The sequence below is a fragment of the Saimiri boliviensis genome, chromosome 15 (assembly GCF_048565385.1).
Source record: "Saimiri boliviensis isolate mSaiBol1 chromosome 15, mSaiBol1.pri, whole genome shotgun sequence".
Taxonomy (NCBI): Eukaryota; Metazoa; Chordata; class Mammalia; order Primates; family Cebidae; genus Saimiri; species Saimiri boliviensis.
In genome coordinates, this window is record NC_133463.1 from 60770326 (window position 1) to 60784878 (window position 14553).

Below are 14553 nucleotides of genomic sequence, written 5' to 3' on the forward strand. Positions count from 1 at the left end.
AACTATGTCCCTTGCCTCTTAATGTGCATGCTTGAAGCTGCTGGCTCAACTCCTGAGATCTTAATGAGAAGCTGCTGGTCACCAGCTTCAAATATTTTCTATGTATTGAGAGACTGCCTTTGCCTGGTACCAACTGCAATCAAGTATTATTTTAGAAATACAATTTAACAACCACCTGATTATCACCTGATGGTTGGTTGTCTGACATTCCTGGGGGTTGGGCTCTCCTGCCCCACTCATATCAGCCTAGCTACCGACTCTAACAGAAACAAATTTCTCATTTGGGTCTACTACTATGATGTGTTTACTGATTTGATGTTAAATAACTAGTTTTGAGTGGAGCCCAGAACAAAAGAAAGCTCTTCGTCATATAAAGGTTGACAAAAAAGAAAAAGAAAAAGAAAGCCACAGACAGAAAAATTAAAAAAGAGAAAACACATACTCTTCTTGTCTTTGCAGATTGGCATGTGTTGGCAATCTGTGTTGGCACTCCTTTGGTCTTCAGTAGGCTGTTTACCACACTGTACTAGCCTTTACTTTTTGTTTACTGTGCCTGAATATCAGTCAGAAGTGGAAGCTTTAGGTCTTCTCTGGCCTTTCTGAACATGTGTCCTACTCTGAGCAAGCACATGGCTATTATTTATTTTTTTTATTTTTATTTTAGAGATGGAGTCTGACTCTGTCACCCAGGCTGGAATGCAGTGCAGTGGCAAGATCTCGGCTCATGGTAACTTTGCCTCCCAGGTTCATATGATTCTCCTGCCTTAGCTTCCGGAGTAGCTGAGATTACAGGTGTGTGATACCACACCCAGAAAATTTTTTTGTATTTTTTAGTAGAGATGGGGTTTCAACATATTGGCCAGGCTGATCTCGAACTCCTGACTACATGATCCGCCCACCTCAGCCTCCCAAAGTGCCGAGATTACAGGCATGAGCCACCGCGCCCAGCCAAGCACATGGCTTTTAAATTTCCCAGTAGACATCTCCCATAATATATAGGAGCTTTTCAATGCCCTACTTCCTCAACAAATGTGGCACTGTTTACAATAGCAAAGACTTGGAACTAACCCAAATGCCCATCAAATGATAGACTGGATAAAGAAAATGTGGCACATATACATCATGGAATATATACAGCCATAAAAAAGGATGAGTTCATGTCCTTTGCAGGGACATGGATGAAGCTGGAAACCATCATTCTCAGCAAACTGACACAAGAAGAGAAAATCAAACACTGTATGTTCTCACTCATAAGTGGGTGTTGAACAATGAGAACACGTGAACACAGGGAGGGGAACATCACATACTGGGGCCTGTTGGGGGCTTGAGGAGAGTAAGGGAAGGATAGTAGGGGTTGGGGGTCTAGGGAAGGGCTAACATTAGGAGAAATACCTAATGTAGATGATGGGGGGATGGATGCAGCAAACCACCATGGCACATGTATACCTATGTAACAAAACTGCATGTTCTGCACATGTACCTCAGAACTTAAAGTGTACTAATTAAAAAAATAAAAAATAAAGAATCTCTCTTCTCAGTACTTCCTTTCAGGCTTCCCACATGTTTATTGTTTGCCTTACTGTAATTGTTTGTCCCAGATGGCAGAGGGACTGTCCATTTACCTTTCATTGGTTTTAAGGCCTGCCCTCTGTTTAACTCCTTTTTTTCCTGAGAGAGTTTCAGTTTAGTTGAAACAAAGTAGACATCTCCCATCAGTTCCTCAGGATGTCTTCAGACCGGTTAAAAGAGACAAGCAGGTCTTTGCATAGAAGGTCTGCTTTGTTCCCTTTGGAGCCAGGGACCGGGGTCTCACTGAGAATATCAGCTGCCACTTCAAGACTGCTGGTGGGGAGAGAAGTGACGTGACACAAGAACAGGTAACAATGTTACAAAGCTCTCCACATTTTAAAGGTGGTTTTTCCTTGGTAAATAGTTGGTTCCTGTTATCTCCTGACTGTTTTCCAGAGTGTTGATAAATTGATTCTGGCACGTTATGCTTGTTTCTTTTTTTAGTTGTGTTTTGTAGAGAGATGGGCCCTAGGAACTCCTTACTCAGAGTTTTTGCTAATATTATTCCTTTACATACTAACTTGAAATCAGCTGACATAAATTCTCCAACTTTTTATTAAGGACTTTGTACTTTTCTGTGTCTTGCTTTTTCATATATATTTTAGAATTGGCTTGTCATTTTGGAAAAATATTCTACTCAGTCTTTGATAGAGAATGCATTAAATCGATCAATCAAGAATTGCCATCTTCAAATAATGAGCATTCAAATGCATGAACATAATGTTCTCCATTAATTAAATCTGTTCAAATTTCTCCCAGGAAAGTTTTGTAGATTTCTGTATATATCATTTGCATTATTTTTTGTTAAATGTATTTCTAAGCAGGGTTTTTTGGTGCTATACGTTTATGCTTGCTTTGTTCATTTTTGGATTATTTGTTTCTAGTATGTAGAAATGCAACTAATTTTTATATATTGATCTTTACTCGGAGTCATTGATGAGGTTATTAGTGTTCATAAATTGTTTTGTGGAATCCTTAAGATTTTCTAGATACAGGTTCATATTACCTGTGAATAAAACATTTTAAACCAGATGTTCTTTATCTTTTTATGTTGCCTGTTTGCTCAATTGCACTGGCTAGAATTTCATATGCCACTTTGAGTAACAGTGCATATTCGTGTCATATTCCTGATTGTAAGGAAAAATCATTTTTCAATATTGGATATGATACTATTTGTAGCTCTTTATAGACGTTTTTCAGTTGAAGGAGTTTCCTTCTATTCTTTATTGAGAGTTTGTTGAGCTATTTTCCCTTCAAAATGACATGTTTTTCTTGAGCCGTGTTCTCATTCATGCACTGCAGATGACACATTTTCATGTGTCTGATCACTTGAAAAACAAACAACAAATACATTTTTATTATAACATAAGCCAAAAATAATTAATATAGTTGCATTTAGGGAGCATCAATATTAAAAACCTACTTTTGAATCAACAAAATGTACAGTATAAGTGCTATTTCATATCATGAAATATCAGTGATTATTCATTGAGTCTAAACCTGATAATTAATTGCCTGAATTACTGGATTTTATTTGGTAAGTATGAATAATAATAAAACATCAATTGTGAGCAAGTATCTTTCATCTAGCCCCTTTTATATTCTCTTGCATATAGATTCAATAACTACTATTAATAAGTACTTTCTACATTAGTATATCAATCTTGCCCTCAATAGTGTAAAATCTGCGCATGAAAATCACTACACTGAAATATGGCATAATATTTGGTGAGATTACCTTTAGATGTATAATCTTACATTAAATATCAAATGATTAAGAAGAAATGCACTAAAAAGTAACAGTTGTTATGTATCAGTTGTTGAATCATGGTAAAGTTTTAACATCTTTTTACATGTATGTTCCCAATTCTATTATATTAGACATATTAACATGTTAAAGAAGTAAAAGCAGTTAATCTTTATTTCAACAAAAAAATGCTACCACAACTCTTTCTCCAGGGATGCCATCACTCTGTGAGTAAGAGAGTTCAGTCTTTTACTCATTTCAAAGGCTGTCTTTCTCCATTTAATCTATCCACATTTTAAGAAATATCCACTTTTGGGAAAAAATATAAAAGGCATAGATATGAAGTGTATTATAATTGGTCTAAAACACTATAGTGGAGTATAGCAGAACTATTTAAGTTACCTAAAGAAAGGAAACTTTAAAAAATCAAACATTTAGCTTTACCTTATTAGCGATTTGTATTGCAATGTTAACTGTATTCTCCATAGATCTTGAGCATCTTCTGCTATCTAAATACAACTATATTGTTTAATTGGTTTATATGGCATGCCAAAGGAACATTTGTATATTCCATATCTGAGTTAATCTTAGGAAGGGAAACATGACATAGCAGCAACAGGTAAAGGAGAACTTTTAGTAGCAATAGGATTTGGAACCAGAAAGAAACATAATATCATAAGCTGTGGGCATTCATCAGCATATTGGGAAATATAGTGACCTTCTACAAGACTCAGGATGTATGTAAATAACTCCATAATGGTAATGATTCAGGCAGCTATCTGGGTTAAATTTGCTTTATTAACATATAAAACTCTTTGAACTTTGGTGCAGAAGTACATGGCAGCCCCACTTCCCACCATCAACCCATAATGTGCTGTGACTTATTCCTACTATTTTGGAATAGTATGTTTGGAATATTTTAAGTCTCTCCTTAAATCATTCACAATCTGTTCATCTTCTTTGAGAGTAAAAATTTGCCATTTGCCTTTTTGGTGCTCAAAAGCCAATTTCCTGGTATGATATTTCAAGATTTACTATTAGGCTGCACTACTGCACATGGAAGTTCAGAAAAATATGTCTCCAAAGCTCAATTTATCTATTCAGTCCAATGTAGTTACTTGGAAAGTACAGAATGATTACTTTTCTAAAGTAGATCTAGTCTGATCTAAAGAGATTTTACTTATTCAGAGATCAACTCCATATAAAGACTATAAATGTCACACAATAAAAATAACACTAACAGATTGCAGGAATTCTAATGAGTGAGTTTCCATGTCTACTAGGACACATACAGATATGCAGCCATGGTAAAGGAGAAGAACTGAAAAGCATGCACACTATTTACAAGATAATTATCCAAGCAGAGATTACATTAAAATACTTATTTTGCTCAATTTCTAAAATTCACATATTTTTAGCTTAAAAATGGTGATGTATATGGAAATTTACCAACATATAAAATCACTGTACAGGTATTTTTAACCATAGAGAAGAGATGCTGAAGAGGGTATATGACTCAATATTTCAGCAAATTTCAAAAGATGTTACAATAAATTGAAGTTGGCACTTATGCATAATTTTCATATGTGGTTGCACACAATTTCTAATTCTGGGAATCAATTCAAATTCTGAGAACATGGAATATGCTTTCTATTGAAACCAGCAGTTGAGTAATAATATATAATGTGACAATATTATGTGAGTAACATTTGTATGTGAGATATTTTCATGGCTAAAAATGTATTAGCCATAATACCTTAGAAAAACTTGAACTTCTTTTTTGTAAGAGGCATAGAAAATAAATAAAAGCTCTTTGAACAATTTGTTTAGTCTTTTTCAAAGCTTTCACAAAACAGTGCAAATGTATTTTCAAAGAGAAACAAAATAGTATTTAAGTATCGGTAAGAAAGATGGAGTAAGTGAACAATATATTTTACTGCTAGATTATTTCTAAACTGAACAGTTTACCAAATTATGAAAACCTTGTCATTTCTAACTAATTATAATTACATATTGCTCCATTTATACAACATTAAAAGTTTAGTAGTATAGGCATGTGTTTCTCAACAATGGCGATAGTGTCTGAGAAATGTGTCATTAGGTGATTTCATTGTTGTACAGATATCAGAGTGTATTTACACACTCTACATCAGAGTGTACTTACAAGCCTACCACACACCAAAGCTATATGGTTTGACCTATTGCTCTTAGGCTACAAATCTGTACATCAGTTATTGTACTGAATACTGTAAACAATTGTAATACAATGTAATACAAGTATTTGCATATCTAAACATAGAAAATATAAATATATTGTAATATAATCTTATAGTTCCAGCATTGTATACATGGTCTATCATTGACTGAAACATTGTTATGCAGCACATGACTATATACTGGAAACATTCAGTGTCAAATATGTGTGACTGTCAAGGTGAGGGCTCATGGCCTTAGAGAGAACATAGAAAGATGTGGGTTATTCTGAGACTCTACATTGTCCAGAAATACCAGCTCTGCAGTTGTTATATCACTAGTAATATTGAGTGATCTGGCTTCTTTTCCAGAATTTTGGTTTCATCTATTCATGACAATCTTATTCTGTCGTTCATCCAGTCCATGCTTCTCTCCTAAATCAGAGATAAAATATATTTTAAATTCTGCTAAGAATTCTGGTGTGGTCACAATCAGAAAATGCCAATTTGGTGTTCCAATTGGATTAATAAAAGTTATCTCCAAAAAGTGATAAACTTTGCAAAGGGATAAACAACATTCTAGTTTATACAGCATCTTGCTTCATCTCTAGTAGCCATGTCATTTTTGGGGAGCCAGGGAATGGGTAAACCTGAATGTTTTATCCCTTAAAATGGAAAGAAAATAAGAAAAAGTTTACAAGCCTGGTTTCAACAACTTAATTTTGTTTAAATGATAAAATAATACACACACACACACACACACACACACACACACACACACACACCTTAAATGGTTTCTGAAGATAGTGTGAAACCTATCTACTACTCTCTATATGGCAGCCACTACCTACAATCAAGAGTGGAAATGCTCTTCTCTTTGACTCAGAGCTGAGCCTGTGACTTTTTTGATCAGTGGAACATGGACAAAGTGTGGTCTTGGGGCTACTGAGCACAGTTGTTAAGATTTGGCAATCTACTCTCCCTGGCATGGAAAACTAAGCTTCCAAGCAAGACGCTCAAGTTATTCTGCTAGAGAGAGAAACCACTTGTTAAGGTCTTGAAAGCTGAGATGCAATGTGTAGAGAGAGGCCACATGAAGAAGTAAACAGGCACCAGACATCCAGACCCAGTATGCAGGCCCAGCCATCTCTGACTTGACTTGCTTTAAAGGCCTCAAGGTAAATATGTTTAGCAACCTACCAACTCGGCTCCTGCTGACTTGCAGAATAAAATCGTTATTGTGTAAACCACGAAATTTGGAAGTTACCTGCTATGAAAAAATATTGAAGTGAAATAGACTTTTTAATGTTAAGTGGAATGTTGCTTTTGAAAAAAGCTTAACATTATAAATACACTTTGTGACAACATTGTGGGTAGAAGCTGGAAATGCCTTGAGAAGATTGTTAGGCATGAAGGGAACTTTAGAAATTATTATTTGAGCTGGAAAGAAAGAGACACAAGTTATATAAAACAATATAATTAATAAAATAGTCAAAGGATTATGAAAAATTAAATGATTACCCCAACTTGATCTATCTAAAGATATGAACAGAAAAAATGTTGAGAATGTGAACTATTTTTTTTAATAAAAGAAGTAAATTTGTATATATCTGTTGATAATAAAACATAGGAATAACCAGAAGGGCTAAAAACTACTCAATTTTTCAAGATAATTTAGAGAAAATATAAAAATGTAATAATTTCCTCTTCAAAAATAAAAATTCTTCTTATTCTCAGTCTCTGTGGAAGGAAAAAAAAAAAAACTTACAAAGTAGAAAACAGCCTTAGAGCAAAGGACAAATATTGGCCATTGCCAGTAGGAACTGATCTCTGTGTAAATTTCAGATCAAGGATCAACTGCACATGCCTTTGTTAAAGATCACAAAACTTTTGTCACCTCTAGAAATTTTCATCTAGACAAAAGAGGTTTAGATCAAATAATAGAATTTCTGAAAATTTTAAGAAAACTTTTACCTCATTAGCCTTGGATGGAGATCCAAAGTACAGATCTTACTTCTGAGGGAAAGTGAGTGCTGTTTTTTGTTTGAATGTGTTTTCTTATCTAATGAATTTTTTTTTTAGCATATGATACATTAAAAAGCATACAGTTCATTAAAAAAAAATAGGGAAGGCAGATCCAAGGTGGCTGACTATGAAGGGCTCTGGATTGCAGTTCCCAGTGAAAAAACAGAGAGTGAGTAATCACCGCATTTGCAAATGAATTTTTACTGCCCACAGACCAGGAGATTTCCGGGAGAAAAGTGCCAGGAGTCTCCAGTGCAGCTGGTGCAGTGGGTCCCCACACAAAAACTCACACAAATCCAGGTGCTGTTTTAACTGGCAACTGGAACACCTGGGAGACAGAGTTGCCTGTTCAGCTGAAAAAAGGGGGCTGAAACAGAGAGCCAGGTGATCTGGCTTGGCTGATTCCACCCCCACAAAGACCAGAAATCTGAAACACTCTGGACTGAGAGTTTCACAGCAAGCACAGCTGGACCCGGGATGGTTCAGCTCTGTGGGTACCTAGGTAGTCCACCATTACCGAGGCTGTCTGCCATTACTGAGGCAGACTGCCATTAGCGAGGCAGTTCTAACAATACCCCTATAGACAAAACCGCAAGGAAGTTCACACAGCAGCTGGGCAGAGCCCACAGCAGCTCAGCAACGCCTCTGCTGGTAGACTGTGACTAGGCTACCTCCTCACTGGGCAGGGCATCTTTGAAAAAAGGCAGCAGAATGACAGGAAATTATAAATAAAGCCCCACTTTCCTGGGACAGAGCACCTGGGGGAAAAAGGCGGTTATGATTTCCATTGCAGCAGACTTACAGGTGCATGCCCAGAAGCTCTGAACAGAACAATGGAGCTCACAGCTCAGCACTTCAGATCCTATAAGGGACCAACTGTCTCCTCAAGCAGCTCCCCGACCCCAATATAACCAAAGAGACACCCCATAAAGGAGAACTCAGGCTGACATCCGGTGGGTATCCTTCTGGGACAAAGATAACTGAAAAAGAAACTGGCAGCAACCCTTACTGTTCTACAGCCACTGCAGGTGATCCCCAGGCAAGCAGGGTCTGGAGTGGACTTCCAGGAGTCCTACAGCAGGGGGGCCTGACTATTAGAAGGAAAATTAAGAAACAGAAAGAAATAATTTCATCAGAAAAAAAAAAAGACATCCACTCAGAGACCCCATCTGAAAGTCACCAAGACCACAGGCAGATAAATACACAAAGATGGGAAGAAACCAGCACAAACGGGATGAAAAAACCCAAAACCAGAACGCCTCTCTTCCTTGAAGGGGTTACAACTCCTCACTAGGAAGGGAAGAAGGCTGGATGGAGAATGATTCTGATGCATTGACAGAAACAGGCTTCAGAAGGTGGGTAATAACAAACTTCTCTGAGCTAAGAGATCATGCTCTAACCCAATGCAAAGAAACTTAGAACCTTGAAAAAAGTTTTGATGAAATGCTAACAAGAATAAACAGCTTAGAGAGGAATATAAATGAATTGATGGATCTGAAAAACACAACACAAGAACCTTGCAAAGCATACACAAGTTACAATAGCTGAATCGAGAAAGCAGAAGAAAGGATTCATAGATTGAAGATCAACTCAATGAAATAAAATGAGAAGACACGATTAGAGAAAAAAGAGTAAAAAGAAATGAACAAACCTCCAAGAAATATGGGATTATGTGAAAGGCCTTACCTACTTTTGATAGGTGTACCTGAATGTGACAGAGAGAATGAATCCAAGCTGGAAAATACTCTTCAGGATATTATCCAGGAGAACTTTTCCAACCTAGCAAGGTAGGCCAAAATTCAAGTCCAGAGAATACAGAGAACACTACAAAGATATTCCTAAAGAAGAACAAACCCAAGGCACATAATTGCAAGATTCACCAGGGTTGAAACGAAGGAAAAAATGCTAAGGCCAGCCAGAGAGAAAGGTTTGGTTACCCACAAAGGGAAGCAATCAGACTCATAGCAGATCTCTTAGCAGAAACTCTACAAGCCAGAAAAGATTGGGGCCAAAATTCAGCATCCTTAAAGAAAAGAACTTTCAACCTAGAATTTCATATCCAGCCAAACTAAGCTGAAAAGAGACAAAGACCAAAAGAGACAAAGAAGAGCATTACATAATGGTAAAAGGATCAATGCAACAAGAAGAGCTAATTGTCTTAAATATATATGTGCCCAATACAGGAGCACCCAGATACATAAAGCAAGATCTACAAAGAGACTTAGACTCCCACACAATAATAGTGGGAGACTTTAACACTCCACTGTCAATATTAGACAGATCGATAAGAAAAAATAAATAAATACATAAAAATTAGCTAGGATATCCAGGACTTGAACTCAGACCTGGACAAAGCAAACCTAACAGACATTTACAGAACTCTCCACCCCAAATCCACAGAATATACATTCTTCTCAGCACGACATCACACTTACTTTAAAATCAACTGCATAATTGGAAGTAAATAATTCTTCAGCAAATGCAAAATAAAGGAAATCATAACAAAGAGTGTCTCAGACCACAGTGCAATCAAATTAGAACTCAGAATTCAGAAACTAACTCAGAAATATATAACTTCATGGAAACTGAACTGGCTCTTAAATATTGACTGGGTAAACAATGAAATGACGGCAGAAATGAAGGTGTTCTTCAAACCCAACAAGAAGAAAGACACAACGTATCAGAATCTCTGGGACACAATTAAAGCAGTGTCTAGAGGAAAATTTATAGCAATAAATGTACACAAGAAAAGCAAGGAAAGATCTAAAATTGACACTCTATCATCAAAATTGAAAGAGCTAGAGGAGCAAGATCAAAAACACTCAAAAGCTAGTGGAAGACAATAAATAACTAAGATCAGAGCAGAACTGAAGGAGATAGAGACACAAAAAACCCTTCAAAAAATCAGTGAACCCAGGAGTTCATTTTTCGAAAAGATCAACAAAATTGACCACCAGCCAGATTATTAATAAAGAAAAGAGAGAAGAATCAAATAGATGCAATAAAAAAATGATAAAAGGGCTATCATCACAGATTCCACAGAAATACAAACCACCATCAGAGATTACTACAAACTACTCTATGCACATAAACCAGTAAACCTGGAAGAAATGGATAAATTCCTGGACACTTACACCCTCCAAAGCCTAAACCAGGAAGAAGTTGAGACCCTGAATAGACCTATAACAAGGGCTGAAGTTGAGGCAGCAATTAATAGCCTACCAATCAAAAAAAGCCCAGGTCCAGATGGGTTCAAAGCCGAATTCTACCAGACATACAAAGAGGAGCTGTTACCACTCCTTCTGAAAGTATTCCAAACAATCCAAAAAGAAGGAATCCTCCCCAAATCATTTTAGGAGACAAACATCATCCTGATAACGAAACCTGGCAAAGATTCAACAAGAAAAGAAAACTTCTGGCCAATATCCATAATGAACATAGGTGCAAAAATTTTCAATAAAATAATGGCAAACCGATTGCAACAGTACATCAAAAAGCTTATCCATCACAATCAAGTAGGCTTTATCCCAGGAGTGCAAGGCTGGTTCAACATATGCAAATCTATAAACATAATTCACCACATAAACAGAACCAAAGACAAAAACCACATCATTATCTCAATAGATGCAGAGAAGGCCATCAACAAAATTCAACAGCATTTTATGCTAAACTCTCAATAAACTAGATATCGATGGAATGTATCTCAAAATAATGAAAGCTATTTATGGCAAACCCACAGCCAATATCATATTGAATGGGCAAAAACTGGAAACATTTCCTTTGCAATCTGGCACTTGACCAGGATGCCCTCTCACACCACTCCTATTCAATATAGTATTGGAAGTTCTAGCCAGAGTAATAAGGCAAGAAAAAAAAAGGATATTCAATTAGGAAAGGAGGAAGTCAAATTGTTTCTATTTGAAGATGACATGATTGTATATTTAGAAGACCCTATTGTCTCAGCACAAAGTCTCCTTAAACTGATAAGCAACTTCAGCAAAGTCTCAAGATACAAAATCAATGTGCAAAAATCACAAGCATTCCTATACACCAATAGCAGACTTAAAGATGGCCAAATCAAGAACGAACTGCCATTTGCAATTGCTACAAAGAGAATAAAATATCTAGGAATACAACTAACAAAGGATGTAAAGGACCTCTTCAAGGAGAACTACAAACCACTGCTCAACAAATAAGAGAGGACACAAACAGATGGAGAAACATTCCATGCTCATGGTTAGGAATAATCAAGATCATAAAAATGGCCATACTGCCCAAAGTAGTTTATAGATTCAGCAGTATCCCCATCAAGCTACCAATGACCTTCTTCACAGAACTGGAAAAAAACACCTTAAATCTCATATGAAACTAAAAGAGAGCCCACATAGCCAAGAAAATTCTAAGCAAAAAGAACAAAGCTGGAGGCATCATGCTACCTGACTTCAAACTATACTACAAGGCTACAGTAATCAAAAAGCATGGTACTGGTACCAAAACAGACATACAGACCAATGGAACAGAACAGAGGTCTTGGAGGCAACCCACACATCTATGACCATCTGATCTTTGACACATCTGACAAATACAATCAATGGGGAAAGGCGTCCCTTTTAATAAATGGTGTTGGGAAAACTGGCTAGCCATGTGCAGAAAACAGAAACTGGACCCCTTCCTGCCACCTTACACTAAAATTAACTCCAGATGGATTAAAGACTTAAACACAAGACCTAACACCATAACAACCCTAGAAGAAAACCTAGGCAAAACCATTCAGGACATAGGCATAGGCAAGGACTTCCTGACTAAAACACCAAAAGCATTGGCAGCAAAAGCCAAAATGGACGAATGGGATCTAATTAAACTCCAGCACTTCTGGACAGCAAAAGAAACAATCATTAGAGTGAACTGGCAACCAACAGAATGGAAAAAATTTTTTGCAATCTACCCATCTGACAAAGGACTTATATCCAAAATCTACAAAGAACTAAAACAGATTTACAAGAAAAAAAAAAAAAAAACATTCAAAAGTGGGCAAAGGATATGAAGAGACACTTTTCAAAAGAAGACATATATGAGGCCAAAAAACATATGAAAAAATACTCATCATCACTGATTATTAGAGAGATGCAAAGCAAAACCACATTGAGATTCCATCTCATGCTAGTTGGAGTGCAGATCATTAAAAAATCTGGAGACAACAGATGCTGGATGCTGGAGAGGATGTGGAGAAATAGGAATGCTTTTTTTTTTTTTTTTTGAGACAGAATCTCACTTCATCACCAGGCGCCAGGCTGGAGTGCACTGGCACGATCTCGGCTCACTGCAACCTCCACCTCCCGGGTTCAAGCAATTCTCCTGCCTCAGCCTCCCGAGTAGCTGGGACTATAGGCACGTGCAACCACATCCAGCTAAATTTTTTGTATTAGGAATGCTTTTACACTGTTGGTGGGAGTGTAAATTAGTTCAACCATAGTAGAAGACAGTGTGATGATTCCTGAAGGACATAGAAATAGAAATTCCATTTGACCCACCAATCCCATTACTGGGTATATATCCAAAGGATTATAAATCCTTCTGTTATAAGGACACATGCACATGTATGATTGTTGCAGCACTGTTTACAATGCACAGACTTGGAACCAACCCAAATGCCCATCAATGATAGACTGGACAAGGAAAATGTGGCACATATACACCATGGAATACTATGCCACCATAAAAAAAAAGATGAGTTCCTGTCCTTTGTAGGGACATGGATGAACCTGGAAACCATCATTCTCAGCAAACTGACACAGGAGAGGAAAATCAAACAGCACATGTTCTCACTCATAGGCGGTTGTTGAACAATGAGAACACATGGACACAGGGAGGGGAGCACTACACACTGGGGTCTGTTGGGGGAAATAAGGGAGGGACAGTGGGAGATGGGGAGTTAGGGAGAGATGGCATGGGGATAAATGCAAGATATAGATGGGGAGAAAAGCAGCAAATCACACCGCCATGTGTGTACCTATGCAACAATCTTCCAGGTTGATCACATGTACCTCAAAATCTAAAATGCCAAAAACAAAACAAACAAAAAAAAAGGACATCATCAGAAAAGAGAAAACAGAATGGACACATGGATTATAATCAATGAACGTATGGCAAATGAAAAATCAGTGAAGAATTAAAAAAGCATTTAATATAACAACATTTTAACCCATTATATTGACACTTTAAGATTTAATATTCAGTGGCTTTGAAGGTTAGTCAATGTGCAAAATAGATTCAGAGCTGGTTAGAATTGCATCAGTTAGTAAAATCTTTATGAAAATATTTAAAGAGCCAATATCCATAGTTATTAATCACTGAGAATCTATCTTATGAGAGATTTAAAATTACTAACCAAAATATATGTCAAAACATTTATATATACATATATCAAACTTTAGGGAAGAACTTACCTTTCAAACTATAGTGAAATGATTAATATGTTATAAATACCATATCTGCCACCATAAAAAATAGCAAATGCTAGAATATGCAACTACATCTTCATGTTGCACACTTTTGAATTAAAAGCCTCATGCTTTAATTCAAATTCTAATTGGTTTGTTTCAAACTGGAGGCACTTAGATAACATATATGCGTAATAGCAGCAAATAATCTGAAAATGTTTATTCTTAAATTGCTACCTTAGAAAAGACTATCTCACAATGTGGAAAATTACTAAATTATAGAGAGGATGCCTTACCACAGTGGGCACAAATAATAGGTGCTTGCTGTAAAATGCCCAGTTTCTGTCTTGTTTAATTAAGCCTGCATATTTTTCAATAGACCTGAAAATATAATTCTTCTTTTCCCTGATGCTCAGGATTATTATCTCCCTTTAACATTAATCTCAAGCAAATATGTTTTAATTGGCTTGCTATACAAGTTAATCTAAGATTACAGGACATTCTCTTTTCTATTCAACTGGATATATTATTCTCCTTTCAAAAACTTTTGCAATCAAATATGTATTTAGGAAAAACCTGA